Below are 22024 nucleotides of genomic sequence, written 5' to 3' on the forward strand. Positions count from 1 at the left end.
TCCCTCGTCTCTGAAGCCACTTTCAAAACTTTATGATAAAGCAAGGACTCTTATTCCGGAAACTAACCGTTTTTCACTTAAACCCTTGCTTGATTTGAAATCTCTCTATTTTCTTTCTTGTTCTTCTTTCGTTTTTTTACAGTTGCACGGCCATCTTCCTGCTGTCCTATGTAATAATATATCTTTTGTTTCTGATCAATCGACTTATCATCTCCGCACTTCCAACAATTTACTGGTTCTTCACACACCGTCAGTGAGGTCTGACTTCAACCCTCTGACAGCTTGCAACAGGATCTGGAACACGCTCCCAGAGTTCGTACGACACTACCACTCGTTTGGTATGTTCAAAAATTATGTTAGAGATTTTCTAGCTAGTAAATAATTTTGTTTGTTTGTTGGTTTTTTTTTGTCTCTTTATTTTTTATTCCGGTTTCCCTTGGAGTTGATGTCTCTGGATTGAGTTGGATATTTAATTGAGTTGTTGAAATCATGTGCTACCCCCTGCCTAGCTTGTCATTTTTTGGAGACTATTAAGGTGGGCGACTCAATTTTGTTTTTTTGTTTTTGTTTATATTTTTTTGTTGTTGGTATTTTTTTCTCCCCTGTTCTTTCCCGGCCATGGAGCCTTATGGGGGAGATGGTCTTGAAGTAATTTTTTGTTTATGGATTTTAATGTTAAATAAAGAACTCAGAACTCAGAATTAAAGATATTGTTAAATTAAAAAATCAAGTTTTTTCAACTGAGACTAAGGAGCAACATTCAAACTTAAAACGAACATAAAGTATTACGTATACGAAGAGTGTTACCTCCCAAGCCAAGGTGAAGCCAGGAAGCCACGAAGGGTGAAGCCATCTCACTCTTTATGCTAAAGATTGAATCTTGAAATACTATGATCGTTTAATTAGAATAATAAAAAGCTTGTTTATAAAAGCATTAAAAAAATTTATATCCTTTAAAAATTTTTTAAATACTTTTTTAAAATATAAAAAAAATATTTATATAGAAATTTTCATTATCGAATAAATATACTATTTTTAACCTATTTTTTACTCTAGAAACTCCTATACTGACGCCTTGCTATAATTATTAGTTAAATGCTCCTTAGTGTTCTTCCAAGCTTATTCTTCTTTTTTCATATTTCACGTTCAAGGGAAGCAGTCATGGTCATTTTAAGGCCCAAACTTCATAGAGGACTTTGTTTTAGCCCTCTTCTTCTCTACCTTGTTTACTTAATCCTCTTCTATTCAGGGTTTATTTTTTTCTTATCACTTCTTTACTTGTCTTTTATCTCCAATCAGTTAATGTCCTTTTTCTTTTCTAGGTTAAAATCAGAGAGCTGAGCAGTAAATTTCGAACTTAATTCTGTGTAGTCCGTATACTGTTGCCGTCTTTTTGTGTGATAGCATTCATTTTCACAGAAAAAGGTGCTGCAACAGACATGCCTACTTTTAATTGTAAAATTTAAATAAAAATCAAGGGTTCTCAACATTAAGGTCGTTTCATTCTCCGTAAAATTGTCGTCAATGACTTTTTTCTCCCCTTTTTTACATTTTAAAAGTAATAGAACCCTTTACTTTTTTTTCAATAAATTATCTTTTTTGCTCATCCCTAGCTAAACGAATTTACTGCTCATTCAAGCTCTTCGGCTCCTTGTACAGCCTCTGCTCCTCAGCCAAGAAATCGTATCCTAAGTCAACAAACAGTTAAACAAGAAAATAAGTTGGAGACATTTTATTTACTCTTTTTCTAAATAAACATTGAAAAGTTTGGTGGAATAAAACTCTAGAAATTTGTATTCTTACAGCTAATCATATACTTACTACTTGCTGCTCCTAGAGTCAGGAATTGTTTAAGGAGCCCTGATAAAAAGATTGAGTTAGTTGGGAAGGTAATCTTGCTCAAAATAATAGTCCTGGAATCCTATAATTGTTTCTTATGTTAGAAAAAGAAGTACCATATCTGTACGCTCATTAATCTATACCGCTGAATTAATAGAATAATAATTATAAAATAAATAAAATAGACTAATAGGTCGAATATGATTTTAGAGCAATCAACTGGCAAAGCAATACTTTCAGTCTTAAATTTCATAACAATGGATTTATTCTAAGGGGAAGAGTTCAACGTCGGAAAACTCAGTGTGTTTTCATAAGAATCTTTGTGGAAAATTAAGAATGTCCTGCACCGTCCCGTATTACTGCAGGGAATCGTAACACAGTTCATGGTTTATTTTTAAATATATGTAAACAGATAATGTTTATCTGTCAAAAATAGAAACATTTTAAACTTATGGAAATCTGCAGAAGAAAGGTGTTAGTTTTGCTAAAATTATGCGATTAAAATGGATTTTGACATATTTAAAAAAGGGTTTTTCACAGGGCTGTTATATTTAAACAAGGGCTGTTCTCTCCTCAATATCTCGCTCTTTACGCTAAAGTTTTTTACTGTTTTAAAAAGTAGAGTTGAGAGAAAGAGTCAAACCTTAGCATGAAGAGCGAGGCATTGAGGAGAGAACAGCCCCTTTCATATACGGATTCATTTTTGTTCGTTTTAAGTTTTAATGTCGCTTCTTACTTTCAGTTGAAAAAACTTGTTTTTTCATTTATTTTCCTTCAAAGTCTGCATCAACTGTCTTTTGAAGTAAGGAAAGTCATGCTTTTAAAAGATTCAAAGTTTCTCCTAAGTTTTATGTCCTAATCTTTTCCTGAGCTATAATCTACTTAATTACTTACTATCTACTAACTTTTTGCTGTATTTTTCGGAATCGGTTGCTGTTTCCCGAAGACAACTATTTTCAAATATTTATAAAATTATATGGATGCTCGTATTTTTTCATCTATAAAAGATTTTGGTTTTCATTGATTTTACGCTACAGTCAACATAATAGGCAAGCAGGCATTTTTTCTGTTAACATTCCCTTCCAGCATCCAATAGTCGGGGAAAAACACCTTTCTACCAACAAAACCGCAAGGTTAACAAAATGAAAAAAATGGGGTTTCTTGATGTCGTGGAATCACAACAAAGCCAAGCGCCCAGGATGAATTTTGTCAGTTGGAAAATGTTTAAGGAAAGAGCGATATGACCAGACTGTATTATTTTTAATTTCTGACAAAGGGTTTTCGCATAAAAGAAGTCATTGTAGAATCCTTGAAAGGAGTTCATACGAGGGGAAATATAAAATTCTAGTACCCATTCTAAGAATAAATGATTGGAAATTAAAACCCAACCCACCATTTCCTCAAACACATCTAATCAAAATTTTGTTTTTGTCATTTTATTCAACATAGGTGAAAGTTCCGGTAATCAAGTTTTTCAGGGTAAACCCCTCCCCCATATACACACAAAGCGCTCAGGGCAAGACCTATAAATTATAATAGCTGCCCTTTGTTAGCATATAAGGTCTTATAAAAGGGGTTGGCCGTACAAACTTCAGAGAGGGCTCATTTAACTGGAAATAAGAAGTTCTAGTGCCTTTAAGAGTCATAAATGATTGGAAGGCAGTTAGCCACCCCTTCTTGTTCTCTTTTCCCCAAATTTTTCTAAGAGAAGTTTTTGTATAGTCAATTTGTTAAAAAAAAAAAAAGTAAAAAAAAGGTAACAAGGCTTCCGGGGTTGATACCAACTCCCAAAGGCTAGGGATAATAGTTGTAAGTTATGTCTCAGGGGCATGCAAGGCTTTTATGGAAAGGGTGGTCGTTAAAACTTTTGAAGAGGCTTTTTTGATTAGAAACTATAGTTTTGTTCTCTTTTAGAAATCAAAAGTAATAGGATGGGAGCTAGGCCCCTCCCGTAGCCCTCTTTTCTCCAAACGTATCTCATTGAAGTTGTGATATACCAATGTAGTTTAAAATAGTTCAACGAACATTCAGGTCACTATCGAAGTTCAAAGAGTGCAGAGCCAAACAAGTTTTCAATTGAATCGGATATAATCCTTGCTGAAATTTCATAAACTTGTGTGAAAAGCCCAGCGCATATTACAAACATGAGCACATTTGGGGGCAAATTTTACTATTGAATTTGATACCTGTAGTGTCCCCCTCGTGATTGCAGATCGTAAAAGGGCAAAATAAAAACCGTTTGATCTTGTTCTAACTTCATTTTAGAGAGGCCACTTATGGCCATCAGTAGTTATTAGAATTATAAGGCAGGGCATTAATCTGAATTAGAAGACAGAGTTGACCAACTTGACCAGGATACCTAACTTGATACTTTATCTACGGTAGGAAACCAAACCCCAATATGGTATTGAAGGAATCTTAATGGAGTGAAAACACAAATAATGCAGTCTCAACATTTTATAAAAAATGGACCTCTAAAAGGCTAATCGCTTCCATATGCCTGCTACTCAAACTGAGAATGTGGAAATCACCACCGTTCTGGTCAAATTTTCAAACTTGGATATTCCTGGAAAAGTGTTTGCAGCAAAAAGTAAGCTCGCAATGTCAGGTGTATTTGTTTCGGAAAACCTAACTAAAAAGCGTCACGATCTATTAAACGCGGCTTGTAGCACCTTTGGCCCAAGAAGTGTTTGGTCTGATCCTGGACAGGTTCTTGCCAATGTTCCGGGTGAAACTCATATTCGTAAAAGAAATTATTGGAATTAATGTATTAGTATTTGACTTGTTAATATTATTCTTCATTTGCAAATACCTTAATCAGGTCATTATATTTCATTTTTTCACAATTTCTTTTTCATTTCGTTTTATTATTTTTTCTTTATTTATTTAATAGAATACCGTAAAATACCACACAAAAAATACCGTACGCACCTGGAGAGACTAGTCCTCTAAAGGACTAGTACTTTGACTCATTCTTAGAGTACTTGTACCAACGTAATTTTACAATGAGTTGAAGTTTTCAAAATTTGCTTACTGAGAAAGAAATTACAAAATAACAGTGGCTTGCAGCCAAAATGTAATTAATGACATTTCGAATTCTAGTGCTTTAAATAGCACAACAATCTGACAAGTGTCTGAGATCATTGGGGGGGGGGCAAAGGTTAATTAAAAATGATTCAGCCTCACAAGAATAGAAACCTCATAAAACACGTTCCATCAGAGGCAACGCCATGGTGTTGCCTATAGAAAACACAATAAGGCTCAAATGTTTTATTTTTTTTTCACAGAGGAACTTCAAATGGAAGGGGTTCGTCGTATAAACTTCAACGGGGGCTCTTTCGATAGAAAATCTAGAGTTCTAGTGTATTTTTAAAAGTCAAAGTAATCGGAGGGCAACTAGCCCCTCCATGCCCTTTTCTCCTCAGATACATCCAATAAAATTTTTAGGTAGCCATTTTGTTAAAAATTGCTCAAAAACCACATAACAAAACTCCAGGGTTAAAATTTTGAAAAATGAATCGAAGTCTCGTGTTTCGAAGATTGTCATCCTAGAAAACCAGCTTGAAGAGCAAAAGTCGAGATGTGATGCAATCGAAGCGAAACTACTCGAAATCGAAGCTAAAGACCGTAAACTTAACTTAATCATCCACGGATTATCAAAAGAAAAACAGCAACAGACAGTTCTCTCGAATGTGTCAACATTATTTTCATCGACAATGGAAGTCACGGGTAACGTTCAAATATTAGAGTGCTACCGAATGTCTCAGAAGTCGAACGTGTCTACCCATAAGCCGACCGCCCCTCCAGTTTTCCTCATAGTATCCCCAGAAAAAGATATTCAGTGCATTTTCAGATCAATATCGAAATTGAAAGGAACAGGGGTCCGGATTTGCACGGACTTGCCGACCAAATTAAATACTGTGAGAAATGAATTACTGGCTAAGGGTAAGGAATTATGAGATAATGGATCCGTACAATTTTCACGACTGAAGCAAGAAGGTGCCAAATTATGGCTTGAATACAAATCGGATTCAGAGCCGCCGTGGGAAAAAGTGTAAGAACACTAAAGACGACTAGTGTGAGAAAATAAGGTCTGCTCCGCTCTTGATTGATATATTTTGCGTTTTTGTGTTTGTGTGATGTTGATTATTTACTTTCGTGTGTTACTTAGGCTAGCTTGGTTCAAGATTCTCTTCATTATTTTTGCCCCAGTTATTTCTGTTCATTTATACCTACTCAATATAAGTTTGCTCGAAGGATGGGAGGTTTTTCATGATTCATCAATGGCACGGGGTCCTTGTCGCGCGGATTTGCTGGCACGAGGTAGGATCTTTCCGACTCTTTTTATATGATTTCTAAGTTTGCGGTTGTGGGGGGACGCGATAGTCTGGCAGCTTTGAAGGGGAAAACTCTAAACCTTTCGTTACTTTCTGAAACTTTTAATGTTTTTGGCCAAAGAGAAAATAACACTTTTTCAGAAACAAAACCGTCATCGTGTGTTTCTCCTGATGATATAAATAGATTTGAAGATAATCCGAAGAGAATTGGATTTATAAACATACAGGGACTAATTAGTTCTATTGATGAACTAACCAGATTATTGCCAAGAAATCAAATTGATATTTTGGGAGTTTGTGAAACATTCATCAGTGATGCGACAAAACATAATGTTAAAATTCCGGGATATAATTTCATTGAAAAAGGTTGACAAAACCATGGAAAAGATGGCCTTGGGTTATATTTGAAAGGAGTGCATTTTAAACGTCTGCCAGAGCTCGAAAAATATGACGTTGAAAAATTGTGTGAAATTTGGGCTGTTGAATGTCCGGCCGGAACCAAGAAATTACAAATTTATGTCGTTTATTAGCCTCTGTTGGCACCAATCCCGCTTTTTCTGCAATCTTTGGAATCCTTATTAGCATCTTTAGACGATAAAGATGTTGTAATCATGGGGGATTTTAATATAAATTTACAGAAATATGATGAAAATACTCAAACAACCGAATTTATTTCTCTAATGTCATCGAAATCACTGATTCCCTCATGTACAATCCCAACGCGGGTTCCACTCACTAGTGCAACTCTCATCGACAACGTATTTTTAACGACACCAGTCACGTCTTCACAAGTTGTTTTAACGGATTTTTCTGATCATTTTTTTTTTTAATTTCCGATGTGAAATATCAGATTCAAACAAAAAGAGCACCAGAAATATCACACCGGATTATCAATAAAAAAAATCTGGACTGTTTAAACGATAAATTGAATATTATCGATTGGTCTCGTGTATTTGATGCTGAAGAAGTAAACTCTGCAATAGCTCATTTCTTCGAAAAATTTAACGCTGCTTTTGATGAGTCATGTCCCAGAGTAAAAACACGAAAAGGAAAATATAATCAACCCATTCAACCATGGATATCGCCTTCCCTTTTGACCTCAATAAAACAAAAAAACTGTCTATATAAAAAATTGTTATCATTCCCAAATGAAGAAAATAAAACAACTTTCAAAAAAATACAAAAATCTACTTTCAAAAATAATACGTAATGCCAAAACAAAATCTTATTTTGATTCTTTTAGAGAAAAAGGTAAGTCAACAAAGAAAACTTGGGAGCTAATCAATTCATGCTTAAATCGATCACACAGAACTTCTACACCATCGGAAATAAAGGACGCTCATGGACATATAATTGAAAGGGAGCTAGAAATAGCTAATTACATGAATTTGCATTTCGCGTCAATTGGACAATCGGTAGCCAACAAGTTCCAACATAACCTGCCCCATGGTCAATGTGACTATCCTACATACCTCGTAAAGCCTCCTGTAAAATCTATGTTTTTAATACCGGTAACAGAGGAAGGGCTTGCCAATATTGGTCAGCTTTTAAAGAATGGGAATTCCCCGGGGATCGATGAATCGTCTACGAACATTGTGAAAGCTATTTTACCGAGTACTAATAAAGTAATGCGTCATTTGACAAATCTGTCATTTAGATCGGGAACTTTTCCGGATTCATTTAAGAAAGCAAAGGTGGTACCACTGTATAAAAGCTCTGACCGGAGTAATTGCACGAATTACAGACCAATATCTATTCTTTCAGTTTTTCTAAATTAATGGAGCGATGTTTTTATAATCGAGTGTATAATTTCCTTATTTCGAATAATTATTTTGCAAAAAATCAGTATGGGTTTAGAAAGGGACATAGTACGCAGGACGCTATCCTGACAATGGTCCAATTTATTCACGAATGTCTTGATGAAAAAAATGATTCCGGCAAAGTTATTAATGTTTCATATCTTAAGATTTGAATTTTGGTGGGGGGTGGGGGGGGCTTATTGCTCTCCGATCAGCTTTAAATCTTAGAATGGAGCTAGTAATTAAATAAGCACCATGCAAAGATTATACGACCACTCCTTCCACAAAAACCTTATTCGCCCCGAGGCATAGCTTACAAAACTTTTCTCTGGGCTCTGCGGAGTTCTGTCGATTTGTTATCTGATGTTTGGACTATTTTGAACAAAATAAAAATTTTGACCGGACGCATTTGGGAAAACGAGGGCATGGGAGAGGGGTTTAGTTGCCGTGTAATCACTTTTGACTATTAAAAAGAGCACTAGAACTTTCAATTTCCAATCAAATGAGCCCCATTGGAAGTTTGTGCAACCACCCCTTCCATAAAATCTTATATGCCATAAGTATAATATTCAGTAGTATATTACTGTGAGAGTTTTAAAAACTATAGCATTGTCTTTATCAAAAATTGGTACTCAGGAGACAAGCATAATTCTTCATAATTTTTTTTTTTTTTTTTTTGCGCTTCTACGTTTTCAACGTGGCAGATGAGCAATATTCTTGACTGTATTGATTTTTGATAAGGTCAACATTAATTTTGACCTTATTGCATACTTTTGGTCTATTAAGGGAGAGGGGAAGCCTCCCTCCGGTGAGAACGCTTAGGTAGGAGCTATATCAAATGCTGGTTTCAGAAATTTCAATGTGTAAAAAATTGTAATCATTTCTTGAAACTTTAAGGTACGCCGAAAATATTAACAAAATAAAAACAAATAATTTTCAAATATAATATATATATATAAATAAGTTGTCTGTGTGTCTGTCGAGTGACGTCATGTTTGTACACTGACGAAATTACAGACCGGGACATCGGGACACAAATGACGACCGGGACATCTATATACATACATAAATAAGTTGTCTGTGTGTGTGTGTGTCGAGTGACGTCATGTTTGTATGTCGACTGACGAAATTACAAACCGGGACATCAGGACACAAATGACGACCGGAACACCGGGACATAGGGAATATAAATGACGACCGGGACACTCAAAGAGAAAGCGACCGGGACACAAGGAATGTTCGATTAGCAATCACCATCAACAAAGCACCGGGACACAAATGACGACCGGGACACAGGGAATATAAATGGCGACCGGGACACTCAAAGTGAAATTACAGACCGGGACACCGGAACACAAATGACGACCGGGACAAAAATGACGACCGGAACATCGGGACACAGGGAATATAAATACGACCGCGACACTAAAAGAGCAATTACAGACTGGGACACCGGGACACAAATGACGACCGGGACATTAAATGACGACGGGGACACAGGGAATGTTCGATTAGCAATCACCATCAACAAAGCTCAACGGCAATCATTAGAATCATGAGGTATAGATTTGAATACAGATTGTTTTTCCCATGGACAACTATATGTTGCATGTTCAAGAGTCGGTAAACCTGACAATTTTTTTATATGCACAGACAATGGGACAGCCAAGAATGTTGTATATTCGCAAGTTTTACGTAGTTAAAAATATATATATATGCTTAGCAATCACCATCAACAAAGCTCAAGGGCAATCATTAGAATAATGAGGTATAGATCTGAATAGAGATTGTTTTTCCCATGGACAATTATATGTTGCATGTTCAAGAGTCGGTAAACCTGACAATCTATTTATATGCACACACTATATATATAAAAATAAGTTGTCTGTGTGTGCGTGTGTCAAGTGACGTCATGTTTGTGTGTCGACTGATGTCATGTTTGTCGACTGACGAAATTACAAACCGGGACATCAGGACACAAATGACGACTGGGACACCGGGACATAGGGAATATAAATGACGACCGGAACACTCAAAGAGAAAGCGACCGGGACACAAGGAATGTTCGATTGGCAATCAAAATCAACAAAGCACCGGGACACAAATGATGACCGGGAAACAGAGAATATAAATGACGACCGGGACACTCAAAGAGAAATTACAGACCGGGACACCGGAACACAAATGACGACCGGGACAAAAATGACGACCGGGACATCGGGAATATAAATGACGACCGCGACACTAAAAGAGCAATTACAGACTGGGACACCGGGACACAAATGACGACCGGGACATATAAATGACGACGGGGACACAGGGAATGTTCGATTAGCAATCACCATCAACAAAGCTCAAGGGCAATCATTAGAATAATGAGGTATAGATCTGAATACAGATTGTTTTTCCCATGGACAATTATATGTTGCATGTTCAAGAGTCGGTAAACCTGACAATCTATTTATATGCACAGACAATGGGACAGCCGAGAATGTTGTATATTCGCAAGTTTTACGTAATTAAATATATATATATATATATATATATATATATATATATATATATATATATATATATATATATATATATATATATATATATATATATATATATATATATATATATATATATATATATATATATATATATGTATATATATATCTATCTATATTCACAGGTGGGACACAGGGACACAACTACAATGGCGCGTAACTAATACGGCACGTAACGACTTACGCGCGGGGGGGGGGCTTTGGGGAGGGGGCGAAGTATGTATAAATGACGACGGGGACACAGGGAATGTTCGATTTGCAATCATCATCAACAAAGCTCAAGGGCAATCATTAGAATAATGAGGTATAGATCTGAATACAGATTGTTTTTCCCAAAACAGTAGAGCGAGCATTTTTTTTCTTTTATAATGTTAAATGTTTAATTTTTTTTCTTTTTTATTGGCTGTCTTGCAAAATTTCTTTGAGTTTGTTAAAATCAGGATGTTTTTTTCTTCAGAGTAGTTAAATAGGTATGTAATAGGCTAAATTTTTATCCACTTCTGTAAATGCTGACTTGACTTGGTTACGGTCTTCGAAAAACTCGTTACCAACTTAACTTGATTTTGTCAATAAAACCATCAAGTATGAGTTACTGGCCATTAAAACATTATAAAAAAAGTGACACATTTGCATAAATTTGAGTACAGAATTTTTTGGCATCATTTGAAATCTGAGGCCTGATACTTGACTCTTGATTCATTTTTCTTAGCCCAGTTAATACGTCTCCCCTAACTACATCGGATGCATCACGGGCCAACAACCGGACAGAAGAGGTGAGAGAATATCCAAAACATGAGCGATTTCATACTTTTTCACCTCTCTTACCAGATTTATTTCATGTTCAAATTTTATTTTCTTAATTATGTAGTTTTGAATATAATATAGGCTATAATTCAAAATAATTTTTGTTATTTTTACTTTTTTATATTTAAGATTTCAGTTGCCTGTCTCATGTGCAGCTACGTTTTTCTCCCATTCTGCAGCATCATTTGAAATCTGAGGCCTGACTAGAGTGACTACTTGACTCTTGACTCGTTTCGACGTTTATCTCAGTCCAGTTCAGCTACTCTATCTGTCAGGAGCCTTGTGACATTTCTGTACAAATATGGACTGTATGGCTGAAGGAGCCCCGTAAAGAAGGCTTGAGTAGTCTTATGAACGTATGTATAGTCTGTTTAGGGCGAATTTTCCATTTTTGGGTAATGTCGCTGCCTAGAAACGGGGTAAATGCTTTCTCTGAATTTCTAATACGCCTATAATTTTGAAACTGGCACAGAATACAAACTAGTGTCAAATTAAATATAAAAAAATAGTTCTTTCAACTAAAAGTAAAGATCAACATCAAAACTTGAAACAAACAGATATTATTACATATGTGATGGAATCACCCCTCCTCAAGACCTCACTCTGAACGCTAAAGTTTGCATTAGAACTCTTATTGCTTTAGCTTTGCTTTTCTAAATTTTGTTTTGGAAAAAGCTTATTATTCTTATTAAACAGCCTTGTGCTTTAGGAGTCGATCTTAAAGAATTGGGACAAAATGAAAGAAAATCAAACAGGTTATGGTAACAAACCATAAGTAAGGAGTGATCCAGCTCAATAGTAATCAAAATTAAAAAGAAAAAATTGATTGCAATAGATATATCAAAAGAATCAGCTGATTATGCTGATTTTTAATATATATTTTTCATTAAGTTTAGTTTTACTTATTAAAGGCTACATGCCTGAGAAAATTTGCCTGATTTTCAAAAAAAGAGGGAAACACCCTTTAAAAAGCTTAGAATCCTATTGAAATTCACACAAAAATCCTACTTTAGGGGTTCTGAAGTTCTATCTGCAAAAATGAGGAGTTTTGTATTTTTGCCAGACGAAATATCAGTGATACGTGTTTGTTTGTTTGTAGTTTTCGTTTTTTTTTCCCATGAGTAATTATTGACCAAGTAACCCGGGGATATCATGAGAGGGTTTTTTTCGAACGAAAATGAAAAATTGTAGTGCCATTTTATTTAAAAAAAACGATCAGAAAATAAATTTTAAAAAGACAAGTTTTTTCAACTGAAAGTAAGGGTTAACATTAAAACTTAAAACGAACGGAAATCATTACGTATATGAAAAAAATTTCACCCTCTTAAACACCTTACTCTTTATGATAGAGTCTGAATTTTGTCTCAATTCCTTAAGAAGGACTCCTTGAACCCAAGAGGCGTTTAATTAGAACAATAAGAAGCTTTTCCAAAAGTAAAAAAAAAGTGAGATCGACATAATGAGTCGAATCGTTTGATATGTCTATTGATTTCAAAATTCCGGTTTTTAGAATTTTGGTTACTATTGAGCCTCGTCGCTCCTTGCTTTCAGTTAATGTCACAATGCTGTTTGATTAAACTTAAAAAGAGCTGATCTTTTTACATAGGAAAGAGATAAGGACAAGTGGTCAAAAAAATTAATTATTAATCAATTATTTTCCAGTTATAATTTTTGGTAAGTTTTTCGAGTAATCTACTAAAGGAATAGTTAAGATACAGAATAGCTAAGATAAAATACAGAGCAAAACATTTCTCCTTTCCTTAATGATAATCATATGTGTAAACAACGGGCAAATTGGATAATTTAGCCTCCTTGCCCTGGGGTTGTGGAAGACATTACATCACTGAAGGCATATTTGTTAGACCTAGTGACCAAGTTGAACAAAACTAACATTTGAAAGAAAACAAAATAGTGAAAATAAAACAGTAATAAAATGATAAAATAGTTGAACAAATCAAATGACTGTTTCTGTTCTCTCTGTCTTAACAGAGAGAGACTTACAAGTCTAAACACAATTCCTTGATATTTTTCTATCTTCCAGCAGATTAACAAGGTAATGAGGGCCAAGCCCTAAGGATGATTCAGATATAATATCTTGTTTTTATGCAATAGAATACACATAATATCAGTTGCGCCTAACCAAGAAGTTAACTTTAACTTTCTTGTCGAGTGAGAACATAGGTAATAAAAAACAAACTTTTACAACAGAAAATAATAAATACAAGTTTTATTTATATCACTTATTTGAAGCAAAGAGTGAAGACTAGACCCAAAAAGGGTAGCACGGTCGGAAAAAGTTTTTAAAATTTCGCAAGATCGCATCTGTTGTTAAAGCAATGCAGTTAATACGCATTAATAATTCTTGCGCCCACTATTTGTCCATCTTTGGTCTATTCATATCTGAACACCTGAATTTTCTAAGGTTTTTTATGGCACTTGGTATCAACCAAGTGACATATAACAATCGCAAATTCTGTCGGTCTGAATGTCTGTCTGTCGGTCCCGGTTTTGCTACTTTAGGCACTTCCAGGTAAGCTAGGACGATGAAATTTGGCAGGCGTATCAGGGACCGGGCCAAATTAAATTAGAAATAATCGTTTTCTCGATTTGATCATCTGGGGGGGGGGAGCGGTTAATTCGGAAAAAATAGAAAAATGAAGTATTTTTAAATTACGAACAGTTGATCAGATATTAATGAAATTTGATGTTTGGAAGGAAATTGTGTCTGAGAGCTCTTATTTTAAATCCTGACAGGATCTAGTGACATTAGGGGGGTGTTGGGAGGGGGAAGCCTAAAATCTTCGAAAACACTTAAAGTGGAGGGATCGGGATGAAACTTGATGGGAAAAATAAGCACAAGTCCTAGATACATGATTGGTATAACTGGAACGGATCCGCTCTCTTTGGGGTATTTGCGGGGGGGGGGTAGGGTTAATTCTGAAAAATTAGAAAAAATGAGGTATTTTTAACTTACAAATGGGTGATCGGATCTCAATGAAATTTGATATTTAGAAGGATATCGTGTCTCAAAGCTCTTATTTTAAGTCCCGACTGGATCTGGTGACATTGGGGGGAGGTTTTTTTTTGGGGGGGGGGACCTAAAATCATGGAAAACGCTTAGAGTGGGAGATCGGGATGAAACTTGGTGGGAAAAATAAGCAAAAGTCTTAGATACATGATTGACATAATTGGAACGGATCCACTCTATTTGGGGGAACTGGGGGAGGGGGAGGTTTAATTCTGAAAAATTAGAAAAAAATGACTTATTTTTAACTTACGAAAAAGTGATCGGATCTTCATGAAACCTCAAATTTAGCAGAATCTCGTAACTCAGATCGCTTATTTTAAATCTCAACCGGATCCAGCGTCATTGGCAGGGGGGGGGCAGTTGGGGGGGGACCGGAAATCTTAGAAAATACTTAAAGCAGAGAGATCAGGATGAAACAGGATGGAAAGAATAAAAAAAGTCTAAAATATGTGACTCACATAACTGGACTGGATCCGCTCTCTTCGGTGGAGTTGGGGGGGAGGTAGTTCGGAAAAGATAGGTATTTGTAACTTACGAACGGGTGATCAGATCTTAATTAAATTTGATATTTAGAAGGATCTTGTGCTTTAAAACTCTTACTTTAAATTCCGACCAAATCCTGTGACATTGTGGGAGTTGGAGGGGGAAACCAGAATTCTTGGAAAACGTGAAAATTGAGGTATTTTTATCTTACGAATAGGTGATCGGATCTTAATGAAACTTGATATATAGAAGGATCTTATGTCTCAGAGGCTCCATTTTCTACTCAAATTAGATCCGGAGACGTAGGGAGTTGGAGGAGGGAAACCAAAATCTTGGAAAACGCTTAGAGTGGAGAGATTGGAATTAAACGTAATGGGAAGAATAAGCACAAGTTCTACATACGTGATTGACATTATTGAAACGGATCTGTTCTCTTTGGGGGAGCTGGGGGTTGTTAATTTGGAAAATTTAGAAAAATTGAGGTATTTTTAACTTAAGAACGGGTGACGGGATCTTAATGAAATTTGATATTTAGAAGGAACTCATGTCTCAGAGCTCATATTTAAAATCCTGACCAGATCTGTTGACATTGGGGAATTTGGAGGGGGAAACCAGAAATCTTGGAAAATGCTTATAAATTTCGTAGATACGTGACTGACGTAACCGGACTGGATATTTAGAAGGATCTTGCGCTTTAAAGCTCTAATTTTAAATTCCGACCAGATCCTGTGACATTTGGGGGAGTTGGAGTGGGAAACCAGAATTCTTGGAAGACGTGAAAATTGGGGTATTTTTATCTTACGAATAGGTGATCGGATCTTAATGAAATTTGATATTTAGAAGGAATTCATATCTCAGAGCACTTATTTCAACTCCCGACCGGATCTGTTGACATTGGGGGGATTTGGGGGGGGGGAATTGGAAATCTTGGAAAACGCTTAGAGTGGAGGAATCGGGATGAAGCTTGGTGGATAGAATAAGCAAATGTCGTAGATACATGATTGACGTAACCGTACTGGATTCGCTCTCTTTGGGTGAGTTGGGGGGGGCGAGGAGTTCAGTGCTTTAATGAGTTTGGTGCTTCTGGACGTGCTAGGACGATGAAAATTGGTTAGTGTAAAGATCTAAGTATTAAGAAGGGGACGAACCCATTCATATACGTAATAATGTGTGTTTATTTTAAAATGAACATACCCCTCCCCCATAATACTGTTATGACTCGTAAAACATCAATAATGCATAATAAATATTTTTTAAGGCTTTTTGAAAGTTGAAAGAACAATAATGACTGGTACCAATCTATCAAGCGAATACAAAAAAAAAAAAAAAGTGATTATAATATTCACAAAACTTTTTTTGTTAAAATTGCGCCATTCAATTTTTTATTATTATTATTCTAGGGCCGGACGTTGGGAGCAGAGAAGATTGTTTTAGGTGGTGAGACGTGTGACTACGCCCTGCATGAAGCAGAATGGTCCCGTGGAATGCGAAATAAAAAATTTATCAGTGCCCCGGTCCTCAACAAGTGGTTGGTCATCTATCCAGTAAGTATAAATTTGTTTATATTTATTTGATTTTTTTTATGGTGTCAACTACAGTGACACCAGCTAATGGTTTCTCTAATCCAGAGCAAGAATGAACTCTTTCTGAAAAGCTTCTATTCTGCACTCTTATTTTCGAGCATTGATTAAATTTGCTGAGCAAACTTTGTTTGTGCAAGCTAATGAGCACACTAATCTTTCTTTCAAAACACGGAAACATTTTCTATTTTCCAAACTGGAATGTATTAATGAAAACCTGCCTCAGATTCTGATGTCTGTGTTTTGTGTTCCCCAAAATAGGTCTGGCCCCAGTGAGCTGGTCACTTTTGTGTTTCTTGTTGCTGAACTACATCACAAGATCTCTTCACAAAAATTGTGTTCAATAAAACTTTAGAAATTTTTCAGTGGCGCTGTAAAAACACATTTTGGTATGTAAACCGGGGAATATTAAAGAGGGAAATAGTCGGTGGAAATAGTCGGAGAAGGAATAAGGAATAGAAGGAATAAGAAAAATCTTGGGAAGATTCCACTAAATTTCAAAAAAACTTCACTACTGCCCTTATCCAAATTAATGCTGTCAATGGCTCCCTGTGCCTTTTCTTTATTTTATACTGTTGTTTGAAGAAAAAGGTAAGAGATCTATGCTTTGGGTTTATTCACACTCTTTAGGTGCAGTATCTGTATAAGATTTTTTCCAAGGGATCAATTCGTAATTCACCTATACGATTTACAATGCCCAATAAAGTTTCTCTGACCTGCGTTCAATTATTACCTTTGACTTCCTCTAGATTTGTTTTTGTCTGGATGTTTTAAGTTCAAACTTAGGTCATAAGTCAGATTTTTAAATAGAAAGTCTGTTTCCTTTTGTTTTCAAAAGATTAATTCATACATATACGTTTACAATAGTATATAGCAGAGATTCTAGTCTGTGCCTTATATATTAACGTGATTAGATTTTATTTAAATACAAATTTGCCTTTCGTATTTCTCTTTGTTTTGTTGCATTTGTGTTTTTTTTTCATGCGTTGTTTAAGCTTCATATAAAGCTTAACTGAAGCTAGATTTTTAACCCATTTCTGATATTTGGAACCAAATTTAACCTAATCTAACTTAACCTAAACTAAACTAACATAATCTAAACTACCTTTAACTTTTATCATCATAGCTTGCATAAGACTGAAAAAGCTGACTCACAAAGATAATTGAATCAAACTATAGAAAAAGGAATTTCGAACATTCACCGGTGAATGTCGACATTAGCTAGATTTCAGACATGTTGGTGTGGCGCTTCGCGCTACACCAACACCTAGTTGGTGGGGGTGCTTCGTGCCCCCCCCCCACAGACCCCCATGCGCGTATGTCGTTACGCGCCATATTAGTTACACGCCATTGTAGTTGTGTCCCTGTATATATATATATATATATATATATATATATATATATATATATATATATATATATATATATATATATATATATATATATGTGTGTGTTTAATTACGTAAAACTTGCGAATATACAATATTCTTCGCTTTCCCATTGTCTGTGCATATAAATAGATTGTCAGGTTTATCGACTCTTGAACATGCAACATATAATTGTCCATGAGAAAAACAATCCGTATTCAGATCTATGCTGCATTTTTCTAATGATTGCTCTTGAGCTTTGTTGATGGTGATTGCTAATCAAACATTCCCTCTCTCCCCGTCGTCATTTCTATATCCCCCCTGTGCCCCCCGGCGTCCCCGTTGTAGTTGTGTCTCTGTCGTTATTTATATTCCCTGTGTCCCGGTCGTCATATGTGTCCCGGTGTCCCAGTCTGTAATTTCTCTTTGAGTGTCCCGGTCATCATTTCTATTCCCTGTGTCTCGGTCGTAATTTGTGTCCCAGTGACCCAGTCTTTAGCGTTATCTTATAATGACGGCATGTACAAAGCCTAATATACTTATAATGACGTCATATAAAAACCCACAAACAAACAAACATGCATACATACAATATATATATATATATATATATATATATATATATATATATATATATATATATATATATATATATATATATATATATATATATAGTTTCTTTTTTAGTTTTTTTCTCTTCTTAGTTTTGTCTTTTTTAGTTTTTCTTTTTTTTTAGTATCTTCTTTTTATTAATTTGTTTTCTTTTTCAGTTTTTTCTTCTTTTTTTTCTTTTTTAGTTTTTCTTTTTTTGGTTTTTCTTTTTTGTTTTTTTCGTTTTTAGTTTTTTTTTGTTTTTTAGTTTTCCTTTTTTTTTTTTCTTTTTCAGTCTCTTTTTAGTTTTGTAGCTTTATTAGTTTTTTTTAGCTTTTTTTCTTTTTAGTTTTTTACCTTATATATTTTTTTTCTTTTTTTAGTTTTTTCCTTTTAGGTTTTTCTATTTTTTAGTTTTGTAGCTTTTTTAGTTTTTTTAGCTTTTTTTCTTTTTTGTTTTTTACCTTTATTCTTTTTCTTGTTTTTAGTTTTTATGGCACTTAGTATTAACCAAGTGACATATAGCAATCGCCAATTCTGTCGGTCTGTCTGTCTGTTGGTCTGTCGGTCCCGGTTTTGCTACTTTAGGCACTTCCAGGTAAGCTAGGACGATGAAATTTGGCAAGCGTATCAGGGACCGGACCAGATTAAATTAGAAATAGTCGTTTTCCCAAGTTGACCATCTTGAGGGGAGTGGGGGGCCGGTTAATTCGCAAAAAATAGAAAAAATTAAGTATTTTAAACTTATGAGCGGGTGATTAGATCTTAATGAAATTTGATGTTTGGAATGATATTGTGTATCAGAGCTCTTATTCTAAATCCCGACCGGATCTGATGACATAGGGGGAGTTGGAGGGGGGAACCTAAAGTCCCGGTTTTGCTACTTTAGGCACTTCCAGGTAAGCTAGGACAATGAAATTTGGCAAGTGTATCAGGGACCGGACCAGATTAAATTAGAAATAGTCATTTTCCCTATTTGACCATCTGGGGGGGGGAGTGGGGGGCCGGTTAATTCGGAAAAAATAGAAAAAATGAAGTATTTTTACCTTATAAGCGGGTGATTGGATCTTAATGAAATTTGATGTTTGGAATCATATTGTGTATCAGAGCTCTTATTTTAAATCCCGAACGGATCTGATGACATTGGGGGGAATTGGAGGGGGGAAACCTAAAATCTTGGAAAACACTTAGAGTGGAGGGATCGGGATAGAACTTGATGGGAAAAATAAGCGCAAGTCCCAGATACATGATTGACATAATCGGAACTGATTTGCTCTCTTTGGGATAGTTGGGGAGGGGGAGTAATTCTTAAAAATTAGAAAAAATGAGGTATTTTCAACTTATGAACGGGTGATCGGATCTAAATGAAATTTGATGATTAGAAGGAAATCCTGTCTTAGAGCTCTTATTTTAAATCCCGACTGCATCTGGTGACGGGGGTGGGGAGTTGGGAGGGGGGAAACCTAAAACTTGGAAAACACATAGAGTGGAGGGATCGGGATGAAACATGGTGGGAACAAATAATCACAAGTCCTAGATAGATGATTAACATAAACGGAACGGATACGCTCTCTTTGGGGTAGTTGGGGGGGGGGGTATTTCTGAAAAATAAAAAAAAATGAGGTATTTTTAACTTACGAACGGGTGATCGGATCTCTATGAAATTTGATATTTAGAAGGATATCGTGGCTCAGAGCTCTTATTTTAAACCCGACCGGTTCTGGTGACATTCGGGGGGAGTTGGGAGGGGGAAACCTAAAAATTGGAAAACACTTAGAGTGGAGGGATGTGGATGAAACTTAGTGGAAAAAATAATCACGATTCCTAGATACATGATTGACATAACCAGAACGGATCTGCTCACTTTGGGGTAGTTGGGGGGGGGTTAATTCTGAAAAATTAGAAAAAATGAGGTCTTTTTAACTTACAAACGGGTGATTGGATCTCCATGAAATTTGATATTTAGAAGGATATGGTGTCTCAAAGCTCTTATTTTAAATCCTGACCGGATCTGGTGACATTGGGGGAAGTTTGGGGTGGGGATACCTAAAATGATGGAAAACGCTTAGATTGGAGGAATTGGGATGAAACTTGGTTGGAAAAATAAACAGAAGTCTTCTATACGTGATTTACATAATTGGAACGGATCCGCTCAATTGCAGGGGGGGGGGGGGTAATTCTGAAAAATAAGAAAAATGACGTATTCTTAACTTACGAAGGAGTGATCGGATCTTCATGAAACTTCATATTTAGAAGGACCTCGTAACTCCGATATCTTATTTTAAATCTCAACCGGATCAAGCGTAATTGGGGGGGGGCAGTTGGGGGGACCGGAAATCTTAGAAAATACTTAAAGCGGTGAGATCAGGATGAAACTGGATGGGAAGAATAGAAGCCTGTCTAAGATACGTGACTGACATAGCTGGACCGGATCTGCTCTCTTTGGTGGAATTGGGGGGGGAGGGGTAATTTTGAAAATTGAGGTATTTGTAACTTACGAAAGAGTGACCAGATGTAAATGAAATTTGATATTTAGAAGGATCTTGTGCTTTAAAGTTCTAATTTCAAATTCCGACCAGATCCTGTGACATTCGGGGGAGTTGGAGGGGGGAACCGGAATTCTTGGAAAACATGAAAATTGGAGTATTTATATCTTACGAATAGATGATCGGATCGTAATGAAATTTGATTTTTAGAAGGAATTCATGTCTCAGAGCTCTTATTTCAAATCTCGACCAGATCTTTTGACATTGTGGGGATTTGGAGGGGGAAATCTTGGAAAAACACTTGGAGTGTAGGAATCGGGATGAAGCTTGGTGGATAGAATAGACACATGTCCTTGATACGTGATTGACAGAATCGTACTGGATTCGCTCTCTTTGGGGGAGTTTGGGGGAGGGGTTCTGTGATTTGGCGAGTTCGATGCTTCTGGACGTGCTAGGGCGATGAAAATTGGTAGGCGTGTCAGGGAGCTGCACAATTTGAATTGATAAAGTCGTTTTCCCAGATTCGACCATCTGGGGGGCAAAAGGGAGAGGAAAAATTAGAAAAAATTAGGTATTTATAACTTACGAGTGGGTGATAGGATCTTAATGAATTTTGATATTTAGAAGGACTTTGTGACTCAGAGCTCTTATTTTAAATCTTATCCGGTATTAAGCCTCTTATTTTCCTTTTTAAATCAATCTATTGATTCATAGAATTTTGTTAGAGCTCATACCATATGATCTCTAGGCTCTTAGCTCTTCTCGCCTCGTCACAAGTGCCATATGAGCTCTTAGCTCTTGTTATCGCTTAATTTTTCGTAAGGGGTTAAGATCCTTCTGCAGGTGCAAATTATATGGTGTTTTGACTCTCTAATATCTTAGGAATGGTATTACGACTATTTTATCCAACCTTTGGTGTAAAAAAAAGGAAAAGTTCTTAGTCCCTTGCTAAATATATGAATTAATTACGGAGCACTTGTTAATAAAAAGCTCTAACCTTTTTCCAGAGATTTTGGAGTTAAATGATGAGACCTTTTTAGAAGAGATGGGTAATTGATCTAGCGTATGACCTATTATTAGCACCTGAAATCAATGCCAAGAAATTTGCAAGCAACGTTCTCTTTTAAATTCATTGCACTTTGTGAAGAGACTTCATTT

The 22024-nt window shown here is 35.9% G+C and overlaps 2 protein-coding genes across 2 annotated transcripts in view; one reads left to right on the top strand and one right to left on the bottom strand.

Moving 5' to 3' along the window:
• Positions 1–1794, top strand: part of LOC136026085 (FGGY carbohydrate kinase domain-containing protein-like) — a 99894-nt gene extending 98100 nt beyond the window's left edge. Inside the window, exon 19 of the transcript XR_010617202.1 lies at positions 1323–1794. The gene's annotated coding sequence lies outside the window, so the exon portion shown is untranslated. The remainder of the gene's footprint in view (positions 1–1322) is intronic.
• Positions 1–22024, bottom strand: part of LOC136026093 (FGGY carbohydrate kinase domain-containing protein-like) — a 461793-nt gene that overhangs the window by 50930 nt on the left and 388839 nt on the right. The window lies entirely within an intron of this gene.

This window comes from Artemia franciscana, chromosome 1 (genome assembly GCF_032884065.1).
Source record: "Artemia franciscana chromosome 1, ASM3288406v1, whole genome shotgun sequence".
Lineage (NCBI taxonomy): Eukaryota > Metazoa > Arthropoda > Branchiopoda > Anostraca > Artemiidae > Artemia > Artemia franciscana.